Source organism: Hibiscus syriacus, unplaced genomic scaffold (genome assembly GCF_006381635.1).
Source record: "Hibiscus syriacus cultivar Baekdansim isolate YM2019G1 unplaced genomic scaffold, ASM638163v2 tig00113724_pilon, whole genome shotgun sequence".
Taxonomy (NCBI): Eukaryota; Viridiplantae; Streptophyta; class Magnoliopsida; order Malvales; family Malvaceae; genus Hibiscus; species Hibiscus syriacus.
Window position 1 is genome coordinate 1166066 of NW_024063470.1, and position 22306 is coordinate 1188371.

Below are 22306 nucleotides of genomic sequence, written 5' to 3' on the forward strand. Positions count from 1 at the left end.
GTACTGGGTAGCAAGTTTGCGGACAGGACCGGACGGGTCCGAGTAAAGGTCGAAGATACGTGGAAGGAACTCGGACAAAGCAGCAGCGTCTTCCTCCAAGAAATCATGCTTCAATTGACGACACAACTCTAGTTTTGGACTCAAGTCACCAACAAACTTCACTGAGTTGGATAAACTCTCGAAGCTGGATTCATGATCCCTACCATTGCCAAATAAATCAGGAAAACCGTAAACTCTTTTCTTTTATTTCATCAACGGTTTCCCCGCCTCTTTCTGTTTCTTGGAACGAAGAGGGATCGGGAAAGTGTAGTTTAGGCGTTTAAAGGAAACTATCTATTGAGGTTAACTTAAATCGACCATACTAATTTTCAATCAAAAAGCAACCAAAACCTTAAGAAGAAGATATCGCAGAGGCAAGTTCACGGGATAAGAAATCTTACTAGACTGGGAAAACGATGAATTTTCGTAGAGGCAAGCTCACGGGAGAAGAAATATCGCAGAAGCAAGCTCACGGGAAAAGAAGGGTATTTTAGCCCTTAAGAACGGGAATACAAAAAATACCTGAGACACATATTGGAATAACATTCCCAGGAATAAACACACTAAATTTACTGTTGGTATTGAAACATTACCCTCTTTTGGAAATCTTACTCAACCAAACATGGGTATCTTTAGTAAGGAAAAAAAATTCCTACTGGGAATGATAAAATACTTGATCCAAACGGGCCTTAAGGGTTCTTTAGTTTTTCACTCATCTTTTCCACGTGAACAAAAGAAGCTTTCTTCATTCCTTTATGTGTTGAATATTAGTGTGCATTCTTGAGTTACTTGATATGGTATTGTCGTAACCGTTTTTCGTCCGGGCACAAATTTTTTACTTGGCGGGAAAAGTAATGTGAATAAATGGTTTTTAAAGTAATTTGGGAGTCGCCATCGGCCTTTTGGGTCAGGTAGGTCGAATACCTAAAAATCATCCTTTAAAAGAGTTTTTAAGAAAACATCGATTAAAAGATAAACTGATATGCATTTTAACCAAAAATTCGTTCTTTTTAATAATAAAAAGGGATTCATGGTCGGTTACGTTTAGGGAAGGATTAGCACCCCTACAACGCCCAAAATTGATACTTTTTAATTATAAATTGTCTCTATTATTGGAAATTTAAAATTTCAAAATATATTTAATTTATAATCCTATTATTTCAAAATTATAATTATGAAAAAAATATTAATTTATATATATTTATAAATAAAATATTTATTTATTTAGAAATATCAGAAAATGACTTCTAGGTGCCTTAAGACAGCTCTTTTCTTCGATATTAAAAAATAAATAATTAAAACAATTAATATATAATTTATAAAATAGGATATTTATTTATTTAAAAATATCAGAAAATGGACATCCAGTTGTTTGAAGACTATCCTTTCTTAATATTGAAAAAATAAATAAATATTAAAACAAGATTAAAATAAGTTAAAAGTAATTAAATAAGATTTTAATAAATAAATAAATATTATTTATTATATAAATATATATATTATGGCTAAATAATAATAATAGTATAATAATTAAAAGTAAACATATAAAATTAACATATAACTAAACAATGAATAAAATTAAAACTATATATTTAAAATAAATAAAACTTGTAAAAAATAAATAAAAATTGAAATTAGTGACTAAATTATAACCTAACAGAATTAAATACCTAATTCATAATTAATTATTTAAAATTACAGGAATTAAACATGTTATTTTACTCATTTATTAATATATGGACTAAAATAAAATTATATTAAATTCGAATGTCAAATTAAAATAAATTAAAACATGTTATTCAGATTAAAATATTAATTATTAAAATTAAAGGCTCTAACTCGAATAATAAAACAATCTAAGTGCTAATAATGTAATTTAGTCTTATTTAATTAATTCGGGTTAAAATATAAATTATGAAAATTATAAGGGACTAATATAGTATTTACCCTAAATATATATAAACACTGGAAAGGACTAAAACATAATAAAATAATATTGGAAGACAAAATTAAAATATCCAGAAAAACAATTCTAGTGACTAAATTGAAAAGATTACAAACTTGGATGACTGCGTGTATGGTTTGGCCATGCACGAAATTACATATATACCCCTACCAAAACGGTGTCGTTTGGGAAGGGGTATAAATACCCTAAACGGCTGGCCCGAAGGGCCAGCATCCTCATTTATTCTCTTCTTCTTCTTCTCTCTCAAAAATGAGAGAAGAAGAGCTCTCTCTCTTCTCTTTTAATTCTTCCCGCCGGAGGTTGGCAGACCAGCGACCGACAGCCTTACTCTACCATCGACCACCACTGCCGACCACCGTGAACGGTGGGCGGAGTTAGGAAAATTAGCCCAAACCATAGATCTCTACGTCCTAAGATCGAATACGACCTCTATTTATCCTAAAAATCCTTAGAAATTCCTAGATCTAGGATTTTACCTTCGAAATCCGAAGGTTTCCGGTGATGTTTTGAGCGCCTCCGATGACAAAGTAAGCTCTCTCTTCTCTTCTCTTCTCTTTTCCTTTTTTTATACTGGTTCGTCGTTGACTGGGATCGTTGGTAGTTTTTTTTTCTCGTTGTGTCTCGTTTCTGTTTGCTGTCTTCCTTTTTCGTTTTGCAGGATCCGGTGGCTTTTATAGCCACCACGGAGCCATGCTCTCACCGAGCTATGTGGTGACTCACCCCATAGCCGCGACGTGTGGGGGGCTGCTGGCCTTCTGGAATCCTCTGTTGGCATCGTGGCAGCAAGGTGTCATCGTCGTGGGGCAGCTGGCAGTGGAAACGTCAACAACGGCGGCTGGATGTGGAGGTGACGCCTCGTGGATGTTCTGGAATCTTGGAGGCGGCTGGGGTAGGGTTGAGAAACCCTAACTGAAACCCCAAATCAGTTCAAGGTTTCCATTTAGGTCTGGGCCGGTTCTGGTTGGGCCTGGGATTTGTATTTGGGCTGCCGGGATCTGGGCTTGTAATAATTATTTAATAATAATAATATAATATAATATATATAATATTAATAATAATAATAATTTTAATAATAATAATAAAAACAAAAATGAAAAAAATTAGTGTTTACAACTACCCCTCTTTGCTTATTCTTGTGTTAACAAGAATAGAGCAAAGACGAAAAAAACAATAATTTTTTCATTTTTCTTCTTTTGAGTAAAACTGAAATGTTGAAAACATCATTCCAGAGGTCCTAAAAACATCATGCACTGAAGGGCTTACAGATGACCCTAAGGCTTTGAAAACATCAAAAAGCTCCCGAAGGCTTTTTGGAAACATCATGCACTGCAAGACTTACAGATGACCCTAAGGCTTTGAAAACATCAAAAAGCTCCTGAAGGCTTTTTGGAAACATCATGCACTGTAGGACTTACAGATGGCCCTAAGGCTTTGAAAACATCAAAAAGCTCCCGAAGGCTTTTTGGAAACATCATGCACTGTAGGACTTACAGATGACCCTAAGGCTTTGAAAACATCAAAAAGCTCCCGAAGGCTTTTTGGAAACGTCATGCACTGTAGGACTTACAGACGACCCTAAGGCTTTGAAAACATCAAAAAGCTCCCGAAGGCTTTTTGGAAACATCATGCACTGTAGGACTTACAGATTACCCTAAGGCTTTGAAAACATCAAAAAGCTCCCGAAGGCTTTTTGGAAACATCATGCACTTTAGGAAAAACATCAAAAAGCTGCCGAAGGCTTTTTGGAAACATCATGCACTGTAGGACTTACAGATGACCCTAAGGCTTTGAAAACATCAAAAAGCTCCCGAAGGCTTTTTGGAAACATCATGCACTATAGGACTTACAGATGACCCTAAGGCTTTGAAAACATCAAAAAGCTCCCGAAGGCTTTTTGGAAACATCATGCACTGTAGGACTTACAGATGACCCTAAGGCTTTGAAAACATCAAAAAGCTCCCGAAGGCTTTTTGGAAACATCATGAACTGTAGGACTTACAGATGACCCTAAGGCTTTGAAAACATCAAAAAGCTCCCGAAGGCTTTTTGGAAACATCATGCACTGTAGGACTTACAGATGGCCCTAAGGCTTTGAAAACATCAAAAAGCTCCCGAAGGCTTTTTGGAAACATCATGCACTGTAGGACTTACAGATGACCCTAAGGCTTTGAAAACATCAAAAAGCTCCCGAAGGCTTTTTGGAAACATCATGCCCTGTAGGACTTACAGATGACCCTAAGGCTTTGAAAACATCAAAAAGCTCCTGAAGGTTTTTTGGAAACGTCATGCACTGTAGGACTTACAGATGACCCTAAGGCTTTGAAAACATCAAAAAGCTCCCGAAGGCTTTTTGAAAACATCATGCACTGTAGGACTTACAGATGACCCTAAGGCTTTGAAAACATCAAAAAGCTCCCAAAGGCTTTTTGGAAACATCATGCACTGTAGTACTTACAGATGGCCCTAAGGCTTTGAAAACATTAAAAAGCTCCCGAAGGCTTTTTGGAAACATCATGCACTGTAGGACTTACAGATGACTCTAAGGCTTTGAAAACATCAAAAGCTCCCGAAGGCTTTTTGGAAACATCATGCACTGTAGGACTTACAGATGACCCTAAGGCTTTGAAAACATCAAAAGCTCCCGAAGGCTTTTTGGAAACATCATGCCCTGTAGGACTTACAGATGACCCTAAGGCTTTGAAAACATCAAAAAGCTCCTGAAGGCTTTTTGGAAACGTCATGCACTGTAGGACTTACAGATGACCCTAAGGCTTTGAAAACATCAAAAAGCTCCCGAAGGGTTTTTGAAAACATCATGCACTGTAGGACTTACAGATGACCCTAAGGCTTTGAAAACATAAAAAAGCTCCCGAAGGCTTTTTTGAAACATCATGCACTGTAGGACTTACAGATGACACTAAGGCTTTGAAAACATCAAAAAGCTCCCGAAAGCTTTTTGAAAACATCATGCACTGTAGGACTTACAGATGACCCTAAGGCTTTGAAAACATCAAAAAGCTCCCGAAGGCTTTTTGGAAACATCATGCACTGTAGGACTTACAGATGGCCCTAAGGCTTTGAAAACATCAAAAAGCTCCCGAAGGCTTTTTGGAAACATCATGCACTGTAGGACTTACAGATGACCCTAAGGCTTTGAAAACAAAAAGCTCCCGAAGGCTTTTTGGAAACGTCATGCACTGTAGGACTTACAGATGACCCTAAGGCTTTGAAAACATCAAAAAGCTCCCGAAGGCTTTTTGGAAACATCATGTACTGTAGGACTTACAGATTACCCTAAGGCTTTGAAAACATCAAAAAGCTCCCGAAGGCTTTTTGGAAACATCATCCACTTTAGGACTTACAGATGACCCTAAGGCTTTGAAAACATCAAAAAGCTGCCGAAGGCTTTTTGGAAACATCATGCACTGTAGGACTTACAGATGACCCTAAGGCTTTGAAAACATCAAAAAGCTCCCGAAGGCTTTTTGGAAACATCATGCACTTAGGACTTACAGATGACCCTAAGGCTTTGAAAACATCAAAAAGCTCCCGAAGGCTTTTTGGAAACATCATGCACTGTAGGACTTACAGATGACCCTAAGGCTTTGAAAACATCAAAAAGCTCCCGAAGGCTTTTTGGAAACATCATGAACTGTAGGACTTACAGATGACCCTAAGGCTTTGAAAACATCAAAAAGCTCCCGAAGGCTTTTTGGAAACATCATGCACTGTAGGACTTACAGATGGCCCTAAGGCTTTGAAAACATCAAAAAGCTCCCGAAGGCTTTTTGGAAACATCATGCACTGTAGGACTTACAGATGACCCTAAGGCTTTGAAAACATCAAAAAGCTCCCGAAGGCTTTTTGGAAACATCATGCCCTGTAGGACTTACAGATGACCCTAAGGCTTTGAAAACATCAAAAAGCTCCTGAAGGCTTTTTGGAAACGTCATGCACTGTAGGACTTACAGATGACCCTAAGGCTTTGAAAACATCAAAAAGCTCCCGAAGGCTTTTTGAAAACATCATGCACTGTAGGACTTACAGATGACCCTAAGGCTTTGAAAACATCAAAAAGCTCCCAAAGGCTTTTTGGAAACATCATGCACTGTAGTACTTACAGATGGCCCTAAGGCTTTGAAAACATTAAAAAGCTCCCGAAGGCTTTTTGGAAACATCATGCCCTGTAGGACTTACAGATGACCCTAAGGCTTTGAAAACATCAAAAAGCTCCCGAAGGCTTTTTGGAAACATCATGCACTGTAGGACTTACAGATGACCCTAAGGCTTTGAAAACATCAAAAAGCTCCCGAAGGCTTTTTGGAAACATCATGCCCTGTAGGACTTACAGATGACCCTAAGGCTTTGAAAACATCAAAAAGCTCCTGAAGGCTTTTTGGAAACGTCATGCACTGTAGGACTTACAGATGACCCTAAGGCTTTGAAAACATCAAAAAGCTCCCGAAGGCTTTTTGAAAACATCATGCACTGTAGGACTTACAGATGACCCTAAGGCTTTGAAAACATCAAAAAGCTCCCGAAGGCTTTTTTGAAACATCATGAACTGTAGGACTTACAGATGACACTAAGGCTTTGAAAACATCAAAAAGCTCCCGAAGGCTTTTTGAAAACATCATGCACTGTAGGACTTACAGATGACCCTAAGGCTTTGAAAACATCAAAAAGCTCCCGAAGGCTTTTTGGAAACATCATGCACTGTAGGACTTACAGATGTGGGAAATAGTTTACTAAATAAGAAACTATGAAAATCGTTTTCTTACTTTTCAACAATTTCATTTTTAGAAAAGATTGAATAAGAAACTATGAAAATCGTTTTCTCTTATTTTTGAAAATAACATGTTGATTGGGTAACATGACCCAATCTCAAGATAATGTTCATTCTTGTGGATTGTGTCCATCTATTCTTCAGATGTTGGCGTGATTCTTGCATTTGCGGTTTTGAATACATTCTTCTTGTAAGGTATTTTTTACCATGAATCTTCTTGTTCTTCCGAAGATCTATAAAACTTTATGTTTGAATGCACTCAGATGTATCAATGTAATGCATTGTCTATTGTGTAAATGATATTCTTATGAATGCATAAATGTTGATGGAATCTTTATTTGACTTCAAAGTGGTGAACTTGGTCTTCCTTCACTTCATCATTTATTGCCAGGGCTGGATATCAGTGTAGAAAATTATGCTATCAAGCTTGCATTTCTGCAGAATCATTTGATCAACTTGTATCTTTTCATCTTCGTTGCTTCATGAAAGTCTCAGAAGAAATGTTTCATTTGTGGAACTCTTGCTGTAGTCAAAATTATGACCCTGATGCTCTATTTTGTCTTTGGTAACACCTTCTTTCTTTGTCTGGATTTGTGTAGAAATCCAATAAAGCTTTCATCTTTGAAAAGGGAATCTATCATATTTAAAAAGAGAATCTATCATCTTTGAAAAGAGAATATATTATCTATGAAGAGTGTAGATGTAGATATGCCTGACTCAGTAGGGATTAATTAAGAGAGTAGAGTTTGTTCTAATTTAACTCTTGAAACATATCACAAGGAAGATTTATTCCAATTCCTTTCATGTCTCCACATATAATCAGATCTCGAATAAGGCAACTTGGACCATATCATGTCGAGATGCTTAACAACAACCTGTCGTTCAACCTTAGTTGGCTCCACTAGTTTCTTGTTGTTAAAATTTCAGCTCTCCTTCTGTGGAAAGAAATCTTCATCATATCTCACTTTTAATCTTGGGGTTGAAGAAGACAAAATTTATCTTGAATCAATAAATGAAAACCATATGATAACAACATTGGTTTAGCATCGAAATAACTGGTTCGTAAAATATTTGACAACACATTCATCATTTCCTGTGGTTTCTACTTAGATGTAAAACATTTGACAACATATTCATCTTTTCCTATGGCTTCTGCCAAGATTTCTCAATCATTGAAACTCTTTGCATATTTGTTCAAAGCTTTTGTATGATGTCACAAGATCACTTGAGAACAAAACTCAATGGGAATATAAGTGAAATGTCGGTGTGTTTCATGACCAAAACTTGATCAAATTCACAAAATATGCTAGTGTCGAACTGAATAAGAGACACTAACTGATCTTGATATCATCTCGGGCAAAGGCAAAATTGATATTGATCACGCTTTCTTCTGTAATGAGCGTTGTAAGAAGTAGAAACACACCAACTATAAGAGCCATGTATGGAAAGATATCCGTAGAATTCTTGACGCTGGGGATGAAACGCACATGATAAACCAAATAGATGAAAACTCAGTTCAGTCTAGCTGGCAATGATAACCCCAGTAATATCGGGAAAAAGCAATATACATGAGCTTCTCTCTTCAATGTCATCAAGTAAACAAAACTGATGTGAAAAACAGTTTCGTAACCTCAACAATATGGTTGACACTAACTGACAGGAGTCTCAAAGAAATATTTTCAATTATCACCGACACACAAAAGGCCAAATTCAGAGTTTGAGGTCTCGAGGAATTGATCCTTGGATCGAATGGTCTACAAGGGGACCATCTTTATTCATGTAACCGTGATGTAGCTTAACAAAGAACACACTGTCATGTGACACATGGTTTAAATAGATTGGGTATTTGAAACCATACTTGCTGAATAAATATTTGTTCAACAACAGGACCCTAATACAACTGCCTGATGAACGAAGCAATTATGTGTAATCAGATTGACTGTTATTGTTTCACCATTTTCATTCTTCATATTTTTCTGTCTCATTGGAAATATCTGCTCAAGTCAATGATTTTTAACACATGATGATGTGGGCCTTCAGCATGCCCCAGCATTTGCTAATACAAATATTCAAAAATGCATCAACAATCCTAATTCTGATTGAAATGGGCTTTCAGCCTGCCCTATCATTTGCTTCTTGCTGATCTGAGCCTTCAAAATGCCCCAACATTTGCTGATACAGATGTTAAAAGTGTTTTCACATTATTTCTTGTTGAGATGAGCCTCCAAGAATGCCCAAATATTCATATTGCTGTGAGCCTTCAAAATGCCCCAATATTCTATTTCTGGTTAAAATGGGCCCTCAATATGTCCCTCTAGATCTGTCTGAATTGGGCATTCGAGATGCCTCAATTTTCTATTTCTGGTTTACTCTCGACGTCTGTTTGACTTGAATATCATGATCCCTACAAGGTTCAATTTTGACAATGCATTGTGGTGGATACTTGTGGCTTTATTCATGCTCCAAATCTGTTTATCTTGAATACTCTCATTCTGGTGTCACTAAACAATAGTATTGTCAAGTAACTGGAGAAATTCTCTTCATGTTGTCACAAACTTAAGAAGTACTCAATCATTCTGAAAAAAATGTCTGAGATACGTGTCTTTTGAATGAGGTGACATTTTTCTGTATATGGAGGGATTTAGTCAGACAGAGCAATATAAACAGCTTGGTAATCCGTTCCAGGCTGACACAGTGGCTTATCATCTTTCATTGAAGGCCATTTCTGAAATATACCTTTCTGTGGGAGAGAAACCAATTTATGCGAACAGTAATCTGATGAAATAGCAAGACTACATATACAGTGGTACAGGCTCATCAAAAATCCACACCCATGCAACATGTTGATTCTGATAATAACTCATCTGATTATGAAGCGATCTTTCAGGATGATTTTAAAGATATTGATAATTCTTCTGATACCGAGGAAATCCTGAATTCTGATTCTGATTAGGAGAATAAACTGTTATACTTGACAAAAATGGGATACTCAGAGGATGAGGCTTCAATAGTCATGGAGAGACGTGATCTGAATTCATCAATTGCGGAGTTGACATATTTTATATGTGATGCTAAAATGGCTAAGGCTGTTGATGCACTTATTCCGGTAAAAGATAGGAAACCATTATGCAATGACCCCAATTACAAGAAAATACGACATTCAAACTATGATTTTTGGAAAGGGAAGAAGCAAAAGAAGCTTGAAAAGAAGCTTCTTAATGAAGACTATCATGCAATTCATCTTTTAAATCCAATGATTGGTTTTGAGGTTTCTATCGAACCAAATCATATAACTCAAAGAACACTTCCAGAAGATGCTATTAGACCTTCTAATATCTACTATGAGAATGTGGCACTTGCTCCAGTTGGTGTTTGGGCCAAAATATCATGGTACTTATACAATGTAAAGCCAGAATTTGTAGATTCGAAGTATTTTTATGATGCTACACGGAAAAGGGGCTATGTTCATAATCTGCCAATTAAAAACAGATTTCCTCTTATTCTGCTTCCTCCATGCGCCATACATGATGTTTTTCCATTGACACAAAATGGTGGCCTTTCTGGACTCCCAGAACAAAGTTGAATTGTTTACAAATATATACAGAAAGTGCCAAATTGACAGAAAGGATCCGTAAGGCTCTTGAAGCTTATGACGATGAGTCACCTTCGAATGTCCAGAAGTATGTTCTTGATGAGTGCTGAAAATGGAATCTGGTATGGGTTGGAAGGAATAAAATTGTTCCACTTGAACCTGATGAGGTGAAAATGCTTCTAGGTTTCCCTAAAAACCATACACGAGGAGCTATTAGAGACATGTTCTCCGGTGATATCAATGTCATGTCTTTTTTTTTTGGGATCAGTGATGCAGAGGTCGCCTTCTACTGTCTTAGCATATCTTTGAAAACAGATGTGCAAGAACTGAATGATGTTTGGTTGGAGTAATTGATGAGTAGATTTGTCGAATTCGACCTTGTTATCAGCGGCATCCAGCGTAACAACCCTTACTGGGACAAATAAATATCATCGGGATGACTAGAAGACTTTTGTTGGTGTCTTTTCTTGCAATGACTATTATAGTGACTGCCTCTTCTGTTGCTTCAATATATCCCACTCTTTTCGAATCATGGAATGGTTTAGTTGACAGTAAAACTGGTCTTCTTCAACTTTTGGAATCTTGTAACCAATGTTACCCTATATAAAAGGCCTATAAAGGGTAGATTCTGTTCCAATGTCTTATTTTGTGCCATAAGTCCTCAAATTCAAATTCAGCAATCTTCTGAAGGACATAATGAATATCATCTTGACAAAGAAAATGATCGGCATAGAAGAAATAGCAATGATGTATCAAGACTTGAGCCAGCATCACAGCATAACCAGAGTGCAGGTAGTGACTTGTTCATGGCTCTATGATGTAATCTTCTAGAGAACATGAATTGATGGTTGGGGAGAATAATCTGTTAGGTGATGCTTATCGCCCTCAGCATGAAATAAACGATAATCTTTCTTTATGAGCTGCTAATAATGTCATAGGAGAGTGTCACAAGTTCAATTCTCCAGACTTTCTGGCTTATTGGACCACTCACCTTCAAAAATGTGAAGTGCTTCATCATTTTGGCCTCGTTTATTCTTTTTCTACAACAGAGGTAGAATAAGCAACAATTGCTTCAAGGACCTTCCTCATTTGAGACTGTCTTGTTTGAAAATATTTTTTTTCCTTTCTTTATCGAAGAATGAAAGAATTTTGCAAAGTAATGCACTTCTCAAGTTCACAATAGAATCAAATCATAAATAATGAGTTTAATGAATATCCAATAATTCAACTACACTTTTAAATCATTCAAAAATCATAGTCATATAGCAAGTGTCAAAAATATTGACTGATTTAAGGTGTAGGTTAGTTCTGGTAAAGTAAGGTCTCTCAGGTTAATTAAGCATATATGTCTCTTTGGGCTTCCATTAACTTGAAGAAATGGTTGTTATGCTCATCTCGTAGAGATACTTCTTGATTCCATAATATCAGGAACGTCTTTGAGATGTGAAGTGCTTCATTAAGAGCTTAAGATCGTCTCTTATGTCGTTGTTGCACCATTTAATATTCGAGCCGCCTTTTCAGGTTTTCAACTCGAATCCTCCTTTGGTTCTAAGATGTTATTTAAAAATTTATATCTTGAACCCTCTTTTATCATTTTTCATATCATACATTAAAGATTTTAAAAACCAATTTTTGCAAATCGATCTTGAGAGGCGGAATGAATTCTAAAGATATTCTCTTTTACTTAGAAATCCATGTATGATTAAAATGGACTTTTCAGGTACGTAACGTAGGCCATGGATTACGGTTACGAAAGAAAGGGATAAAAAGGCCCAAATAAGTGTTTAAGGGTAATCAAACCAAGGATCAATTCATTCTGATGCCATCAATCTTGCCTTGCTTAACTTGGATCTGCTTTGCTGGGGATTTTTCTATCATCTGGATCCCTCTAGACTGTCAAATTTTGGATTCATTTCCATTTTCTCATATCTTCAGCATTTCTTGCTCTTCTTGTTTGTACTTGATCAACCTTGTAACTTGAGGCTCAATAAGTCACCCATCTTGATTCAATTTTCCTTTTTTCCTTTTTTTACCTAATGAGTATAGGACTTCAATTGCTTCGAGCACCTCCTTTTCCTCTTACATTTTGGAAATTTTCCATTATTCTTGATTGGATTGATATTCAAGCACTTTATATTTGACATACCTTGTAGTTCAAAACTTTCTTGACTTCATGGAAACTTGTCTTCGTAATAAAACTGTATTGACAATCTTTATTCTTGTGAGCCAATATCCTTTACCTTGCCCCCCGATGTGGAGGGTGATCCTTGGTTAGGGTTGAATCAGAAGAAAAATCATTCAGGCTCAAGTGGGGACAACAAAGGATATATTTATATGTATATATAAAAGGATAAATGAAACAATGACGTTCGTAATCTCATACACAGAAACCTTTGTAAAAAGAGGTATCCACAGGGGGATTAATATTCAAGATTAACTTTATTTACATGAAAAAATGTAATTAATGCATGATATATTTATTTCAATCAATCAATTTTTCTTTCTTCTTTGAGTATATCCCAATCACTCGAAATTATCTTCGATAAGTTGGTCCATGATACCTCATCTCGTCTCTTCTTGCAGTAAGATTCACGGATAATTGAAAGTTTGGTTCTTTTGAGGTCTTTTGGTTTATGATGGTTTTGTGTTTGGAAGGACAAATGTGTGACTTTTGAAGTCGTATATATGGTGGAAGGTAACATAATGAATCTATCAACTCTACCTGAAAAGGTAAATATCTGGAGTAGGTGTCTCAAGAACAGGTAGAGACATTCTTCAGAGTATCAGATAAATGTACGGTCAAAATTTGGTCTTTAGTAAGGATCAAGTAATTGGCATTGGATGGAAGGTATAATTTTATCACTTGCTAAAGATCTATAACTTTTAAAAAATTAAAAGAATATTTAATCTACTTGATACTCAATAATCTCAAGGTTAAAACTTGATTCCTTGCTCATAACCATAAAAGCAATACACATTTATTTATTGCACAAAAGGTGGAGAAATGAACAAAAAAACAAGTTCAAACAAGATGCTGAAAATAGAAGGTACTACAGTGGTAGATAACACTTCCACTTGTTTATGCATCATGCCTCATTATTCCTATAATGTTGGGTATGTAATAGGATCAGGGTTCTTTTCTTCATTCGCCTCCCATTTCTTGATCATTTCTTGTGTCAAAACCCCTTTGTCAACAAGCATCTCAATTTCTTTTAACAGTGGCCTACAATTGCCTGTAGAATGCCCCTTTACCCCCAAGTGGAAATTACAAACATTATCTTGATCATAGCTATGAGCAGAAGGGTTTGATGTCACTTTAGTTGGTCTTGGTGTGATGTATTGACCTTTAACTAAATGAGGATACAAGTCTGAAATGGAAGTTTGGAACACTTCCAATGTTTTTCTTGATCGCATGACTTTCTTTGGTCGATCCAAACAGTTACTTGCTCTTTTTCTTTTGTAATTACGAGGAATCTGGATGCGACATTCATTCACATGATCAGTTTTTGCTTTTTGATCCGTCGGGCTCCTGGATGTGACTTTTGAGTTTTCTTTATTTGATTACATTCTCAATTAAATCTCCACTTGTCACAAGATTCTTGAATTCCTTTGTCGGATTTGCCTGTATTAACTCGAAGAAAGGCGCTGGAAGGGAATCATGAAACATACGTGATATTTCTTCTTCTAATATGGGAGGTTGAACTTGTGCTGCCACTCCTCTCCATCTTAAGGAATATTCTTGAAATCTTTCATTGGTTTTCTTCTTTACTCTTCGAAGATCCATACGTGTTGGAGCTAAGCCTTTAACATACCGATATTGTTCCAAAAATACATTAGCTAAATCAACCCATCTCTTGATCTGTTCTTGTGTCAACTGATTGTACCAGACTACTGCTGGGCCAACAAGGCTATCATGGAAAGAGTGAATTAACAGATCATCAGAACTTAAATATCCTTCCATTTTTCTGCAAAACATTCTCAAATGGATTAAGGGACAACTGGTGCTATCATATTTCTCAAAATCAGGCATTTTGAAATCATGGGGAATAACCAAATCTGGAACCAAGCTGAGCTCTCGTGCTTCTAATTCTTTGTGGTGGGCACTAACATCTTTCATGTTTCTGATCGCTTTCTCCATCTTCTTGAATCTCTCCTCATATTGTGAATAATTAATGAGGCTATTCTTTGGGTCCAATTGGGATGCCCCCAGTGTATGCTATCTTTCTTGACTCTTTAATCTGATAGCACAATTTCACTTTAGCATCTATCTCTTCTTTATCAGATTCCATTCCCTGAATAATTTGATTTGATCCATCTAGTACTGAATCTGATGCTTCTTTCCTTGTATCCTGAGGTAACCCTGTCAATTGTTCTAGCCACTGATCTTGTAGTCCCTCATAAGATTGCTCCATTGTTTTCATGATGATGGTAAAGTAAAATGAATGAATGACCTTGGTTTTACTGTTACAAAACCTTTCATTAATTATTTACATGTTTTTATATTTAATGTATATAACAATACTTAAAATAACAAATGTAATGTAAATGCAAAAATGCATAAATGTCAAAAATAAAAATGCAAAATGTGTGATTCAAAGATGTAAAAAGTAAGAATTCAAAATAAAAATGCACAGATACAAAATGTAAATGCATGTATGAAAAGGTGTTACTCAAGAGTGATCATCTTAGAGAAGATTTCATCGAACACAAAAGCTTCGGTACATCAAACAAAACTTTTACATGTAGGGGATAGCTTTCACTCCTAACTTCTCTATTTCCCTTAAAAGCCAAACTAACTTCCACTCATGCTCAGGTGTGGAATTCTCAATCTGCTTTAATTCTCTTGCGAAACCAGTTATGTCCACCAGCTTATGAGCCACATTGTTTGCTTGAACAGCAGCTTCCTTCCATGACAGTGTCTTTTTCCTTCATCTTCTGTGTCAATTCCGGGAGTGGTAAGCAATGTTGCTCATTTTCCCTTGTAAGGGAATCTTTATGGTTACAGAGTTCTCGTACAAGATCTCCATAATCATCTAAACATTTCTTCAATGTCTTGTTCTTGTCGATAGTGGCTTTTAATTCAGTATCGATCTCAAGCTGATGAATCTGATATGGTGCTTCCATGTTGGTCATAGCACTATTCAACCTTTGATTGTCGACTTGATATTTTCTCGATTCCATGACAGTTGTATTGAGTCTTTCTTCTATAACTCGTAAATCATGAGAAAACTTCTTGGCTCATTTTTCATTTATATTGCAATTCTTTTTCAGTTTGGTGACCCCTGTTATCCACTCTTCTGGGGTATTTCCCATGCCAGCATTTTGAAAGGCTTGACTGACTTTCCAGAAATCTTCCTGTATGGTTTCCATTTTGGTGCTCAATTTATCGTTTTCAATCTTCAAATGACGTATTTGAGCCTCAAACCTCAACAAATCTTCTTCTCTCTGAACTCCCCTACTGATACTCTTACCTTTGAAGACTTTTGGTATTAATCTAGCAGGACCTTCGATTACCAAACTAAGTCGATCATTTACCATAAATTATAAGGTTCCATGATCCAAAAGAATTTGGACTCGACGTTTGAAGGCAAGACAATTCTTGATGGTATGTCCTTGAGCTCCGGCATTATATTCACAATGAACGTTGATGTCATACCAATTTGGATACGGAGGTTGGAATGGTTTTATGTAATATGGAGCTACTTCTCGTGCTTCAAGTAACTTTTCATACAACTCTTTATATGATATAGGTATAGCATCAACATGAGAACCGCCTTTTGTCTTGGATTGAACCTGAGTTTTAGATGCCGGGAGCAGACTAAACTTCGATGATTTCAGGTTACATGATTTCTTCTCTTCTCTGGGAGCTTTTACAGTTGCAATCATTTCTTTGGTATCTCCAGATGACTTGTGAATACGAATGATGATTGTCTGTAATTTCTCCAATTGATTAGTATCAGAAGTCCCTTGCATATCTAAAATTACAGGATTATCTTCATTAAGCTTTCTCTATTTCTATGCAGGAATCTCTTCTCTTTTGGCCAAAACAGATATTCTATCCATCATCTTGGACATCTGCTCTCTTATTTCTCGTATCTCCTTTTGCTCTTTAATGGGCATACGATCTTTGGGTGAATAGCTCTCCTCTATCTTCAGAGTTCCCTCAGGATGTCTTTTCTTGGCCGCATCATATTTTGTTTGATAAGAAAACTTTTTGTCTATTTACGATTTCTTTCCAATATGATGAACAGTCTTTCAAGTAAACACATTTTGGTTATGCCATGATCATGCAATGTAAACAAAAGAAATCAATATAACAGATTAGAGCAATGTAACATGCATGAAAAAAAATAAGAAAAAAATAGAATAGTTAGTACCAACCAATGGAAAAAAAATCTATCTATCAAGGTATAAATCTTAACCTCATGCTTTCTAGTTCCATGCTTTGTTTGGAAAAAATTAACCTAACCGCATGATTTCTAGTTCGCATGCATTTATTCAGGAAAAAGAAAAGGAAATAAAATAAATTAAAAGCTAGAGCTTATTTCTCCTTTGTGTATGCCTACTGACAAAATTTCGGCATGGTTTCAGATCGGGAGAATTTCTAGGGTTTATTATATGCAGGTTTTCAGTTCTAGGAGTAAAGGTACTCGAACTGTCCTTGTTGATGCCCCCTTGGGCTGTCAACCCTCAATCCTAGTCCATTACAGACTTAAGCGGATCGAGTTCAATTCGAGGGGACACATTTCTTTATGTCTGACACGGAGAATAAATTCTCACGAAGACATAGAGCATATGAACCCCGAAAGGTACTTGCTAGGTCTGACACGGAGAATAAATTCTCACGAAGACGTCGCTTTCACTCCCACTTAAAAGGGACAAGCTTGATTAAAAAGCTTATGTTATGTAATGCAAGTGTTGTGTATGAGGAGAAATATTCAAACCTTTGAAAAATAATTAAATGAAAAATTTAATATCTGAAAATAAAATAAAAAATATAATAAATATTATGAAAATCATAAAAATTTGAAAGAAAATAATTAAAAATTAAATAAATGAATTTTTAATTTCTAATTAATAGAGACAATTTATAATTAATTTTAAAGTTTGACAAATCCCCAGCGGAGTCGCCAAGCTTTCGTACCCGTTTTTCGTCCGGGCACGAATTTTTTACTTGGCGGGAAAAGTGATGTGAATAAATGGTTTTTTAAAGTAATTTGGGAGTCGCCATCGGCCTTTTGGGTCAGGTAGGTCGAATACCTAAAAACCATCCTTTAAAAGAGTTTTTAAGAAAACATCGATTAAAAGATAAACTGATTTGCATTTTAACCAAAAATTCGTTCTTTTTAATAATAAAAAGGGATTCGTGGTCGGTTACGTTTAGGGAAGAATTAGCACCCCTACAACGCCCAAAATTGGTACTTTTTAATTATAAATTGTCTCTATTATTGGAAATTTAAAATTTCAAAATATATTTAATTTATAATCCTATTATTTCAAAATTATAATTATGAAAAAAATATTAATTTATATATATTTATAAATAAAATATTTATTTATTTAGAAATATCAGAAAATGACTTCTAGGTGCCTTAAGATAACTCTTTTCTTCGATATTAAAAAATAAATAATTAAAACAATTAATATATAATTTATAAAATAGGATATTTATTTATTTAAAAATATCAGAAAATGGACATCCAGTTTTTTTAAGACTGCACTTTCTTAATATTGAAAAATAAATAAATATTAAAACAGGATTAAAATAAGTTAAAAGTAATTAAATAAGATTTTAATAAATAAAATAAATATTATTTATTATATAAATATATATTTATGGCTAAATAATAATAATAGTATAAATTAAAAGTAAACATATAAATTAACATATAACTAAACAATGAATAAAATTAAAACTATATATTTAAAATAAATAAAACTTGTAAAAATAATAAAAATTGAAATTAGTGACTAAATTATAACCTAATAGAGTTAAATACCTAATTCATAATTAATTATTTAAAACTACAGGGATTAAACATGTTATTTTACTCATTTATTAATTTATGGACTAAAATAAAATTATATTAAATTCAAAAGTCAAATTAAAATAAATTAAAACATGTTATTCAGATTAAAATATTAATTATTAAAATTAAAGGCTCTAACTCGAATAATAAAACAATCTAAGTGCTAATAATGTAATTTAGTCTTATTTAATTAATTCGGGTTAAAATATAAATTATGAAAATTATAAGGGACTAATATAGTATTTACCCTAAATATATATAAACACTGGAAAGGACTAAAATATAATAAAATAATATTGGAAGACAAAATTAAAATATCCAGAAAAACAATTCTAGTGACTAAATTAAAAAGATTACAAACTTGGATGACTGCGCGTATGGTTTGGCCATGCGCGAAATTACATATATACCCCTCCCAAAACGGCGTCATTTGGGAAGGGGTATAAATACCCTAAACGGCTGGCCCGAAGGGCCAGCATCCTCATTTCTTCTCTTCTTTTTCTCTCTCAAAAATGAGAGAATAAGAGCTCTCTCTCTTCTCTTTTAATTCTTCCAGCCGGAGGTTGGCCGACCAGCGACCGGCAGCCTTACTCTACCATCGACCACCACTGTCGGCCACCGTGAACGGTGGGCAGAGTTAGGAAAATTAGCCCAAACCGTAGATCTCTACGTCCTAAGGTCGAATACGGCCTCTATTTATCCTAAAAATCCTTAGAAATTCCTAGATCTAGGATTTTACCTTCGAAATCCGAAGGTTTCCGGTGATGTTTTGAGTGCCTCTGATGACAAAGTAAGCTCTCTCTTCTCTTCTCTTCTCTTTTCCTTTTTTTTATACTGGTTCGTCGTTGACTGGGATCGTTGGTAGTTTTTTTTTTCTCGTGGTGTCTCGTTTCTGTTTGCTGTCTTCTTTTTTCGTTTTGCAGGATCCAGTGGCTTTTATAGCCACCACGGAGCCATGCTCGGACCGGTCCAGAGGGGGAAGTTCGGTGAGTCACCGAGCTATGTGGTGACTCACCCCATAGCCGCTACGTGTGGGGGGTTGCTGGCCTTCTGGAATCCTCTGTTGGCATCGTGGCAGCAAGGTGTCGTCGTCATGGGGCAGCTGGCAGTGGAAATGTCAACAACGGCGGCTGGATGTGGAGGTGACGCCTCGTGGATGTTCTGGAATCTTGGAGGTGGCTGGGGTAGGGTTGAGAAACCTTAGCTGAAACCCTAAATCAGTTCAGGGTTTCCATTTGGGTCTGGTCCGGTTCTGGTTGGGCCTGGGATTTGTATTTGGGCTGCCGGGATCTGGGCTTGTAATAATTATTTAATAATAATATAATATAATATATATAATATTAATAATAATAATAATAATTTTAATAATAAAAAAATGAAAATGAAAAAAAATTAGTGTTTACAGGTATCATTCGCTCTGACGATTCTGGAGCTATGTGGATTGGTTCTTGCTGATTTTTGGTTGTTGTTCGAAGTCGTTCTCAGGCTGTGTTATTCTTCTTTCTTTCTCTTTAGCAATGTTCACAAATAAGAAGGTCCACGTGAACAAAAGAAGCTTTCTTCATTCCTTTATGTGTTGAATATTAATGTGCATTCTTGAGTTACTTGATATGGTATCATTCGCTCTGAGGATTCTGGAGCTATGTGGATTGGTTCTTTCTGAGTTTTGGTTGTTGTTCGAAGTCGTTCTCAAGCTGTGTTATTCTTCTTTCTTGCTCTTTAGCAATGTTCACAAATAAGAAGGTCAACGTCGTCCTCGTTGAGTCAAACTTTCTCCTATGGAAGTAACAAGTGTTGCTCACGGTTCGTAGTCATAGGCTTGAACTGTTGCTCACTGGCACAATGCAAGCACCGTCAGAAACCGTTGTAAACGGAAATCATGAATCAGTTTCGAACGACGGTTATGAGGATTTTCCTGCCTAAGATAGCGGTCTTGCGTCTTGGTTGCTCTCAACTATTAATGCATCCTTGTTGCCTCAGTTTGTGGGTGTCAAGATAGCTGCCAGTGTTTGATCGAGGATTCTTTGCTTCTTTGCTAATAGGTCAACTGTTATGATATAAATCTAACTATTATGTATGGAAGAAATAGTAGAGAAGATAGAAGAAAACCTCTGCATTTTATTTCATCAATCTTGCTTACATGAATGGAGCCTTGGCAGCTCATTTAGATCAATTGATTAACCATGCCAGCTGATTAACAACTTCCCTTAACTAACTAGTAACAACACTTAACCAATTCTTAACAACTTTAGTTACAACTAAATTTACACTAACGTTTATACACTAACATTCCCCATATATTTCACATTTCCAGCTCTGCTCTGTGATGAACATTCTTCATGCAGTTCGTATATACTAACATTTCCCCTGCGAGTCACACTTTCAGCTTCATCATCACCCATACTTTGGGAAAAATTGGTTAGCAAAGCACAATCGTCCTTATAAGTCCGAGTGACCAACAATTTCTGCTGATGACAGACAAACATCGGGGTAGACAGTGGCTTAGTGAGAACATCAGCAACCTACTCGTATGCTGGAACCTCTTGTACTTGCAAACGGCCAGCTGCTACAAATTCTCGAACAAAGAATAAATCCAACTCAACATGTTTAAATTTTGAATGAAGGACCAGATTGGAACACACAACAACTGTGCTTGTGTTGTCGCACCAAAGGATTGGATTTCCATGAAAACAGCACTGCAACTCTTTGAACAAAGACACAAGCCATATGATTTCTAAAGCAGCTGAGGCAACACTGCGATATTCTGCTTTAGCAGTGGGCCAAGCAACCACCTGTTGTTTGCGAGAACTCCAGGACACGAGATTGCCACCAAAATAGATGCAATATCCTGATGTGGATCTCCTGTCATCCACATCAGCCCCCCAATTTGCATCAACAAAAACCACCAATGACAGTCGAGAAAAGGTTAAAAACCTCAAACCATAGTCCGAAGTGCCCTGCAAATATCGTAGAATTCTCTTGACTGCCTGGAAATATAAGTCTCTAGGAGCTTGCATAAACTGATAGACACGATTAACAACATAGGCAATATCTGGCCTAGTGATCACAACATATTAGAGAGCCCCAACAATGCTTCTATAGTTAGCCACTTCATCAATAAGTGCTCCATTAGTGGCAGAAAGCTTACACTGTGTTACTATGGGTGTAGGAAGCTCCTTAGCGGTTGCAAATCCACTTCTTTGTAACAAATCGAGCACGTACATTTTTTGGTTCAGCACTAAACCATTCGAGTCATAGTAGACTTTGATGCCCAGGAAAAACTTAAGGATTCCAAGGTCTTTCAAAGCAAATTTCGCATGAAGTTTTTTATAACACCTTGGACTTCACTTGAACAACTTCCTGTGAGAATAATGTCATCTACATAGATCAGTAAATAAATCATACCAGCACCGGTCCTTCGAACGAACAAGTAGGCATTTGATCTTGACACACCAAAACCTTCTGAAATCAAATACCCTTTGTGACTCACAAACTATGCTCTAGGTTCCTGTTTCAAACCATATATTGTTTTGTTCATTTGCACACCATATTACCATCACCTTGTTCATAACCTGGGGGCTGCAACATAATACTTCTTCAGACATATGACCGTTTAAAAAAGCATTGTTGATGTCTACCTACCTGAGGGACCAGCCTTTGGCTAATACAAGGGAAATAATGACTCGAATAGTAACCGGTTTTACCACCGGGCTGAATACTTCATTAAAATCAATGTCGGGTTATTGAAGAAATCCCTTGGCCACGAGGCGAGCTTTGTAACGTGCAATGGAGCCATCTGTATTTCTTTTAACTTTAAAGAGCCATTTACAACTTACAGCTCTCCTGCCTTTAGAAAGAGGGACCAATGTCCAAGTTTTATTGCGAGTCAAGGC

At 36.1% G+C, this 22306-nt stretch overlaps 1 pseudogene; it reads left to right on the plus strand.

Annotated features, from left to right (window-relative positions):
• Nucleotides 1-2524: 2524 nt before the first annotated feature.
• LOC120187232 lies at nt 2525-19617 on the plus strand (annotated as a pseudogene).
• The last annotated feature ends 2689 nt before the right edge of the window (nt 19618-22306 follow it).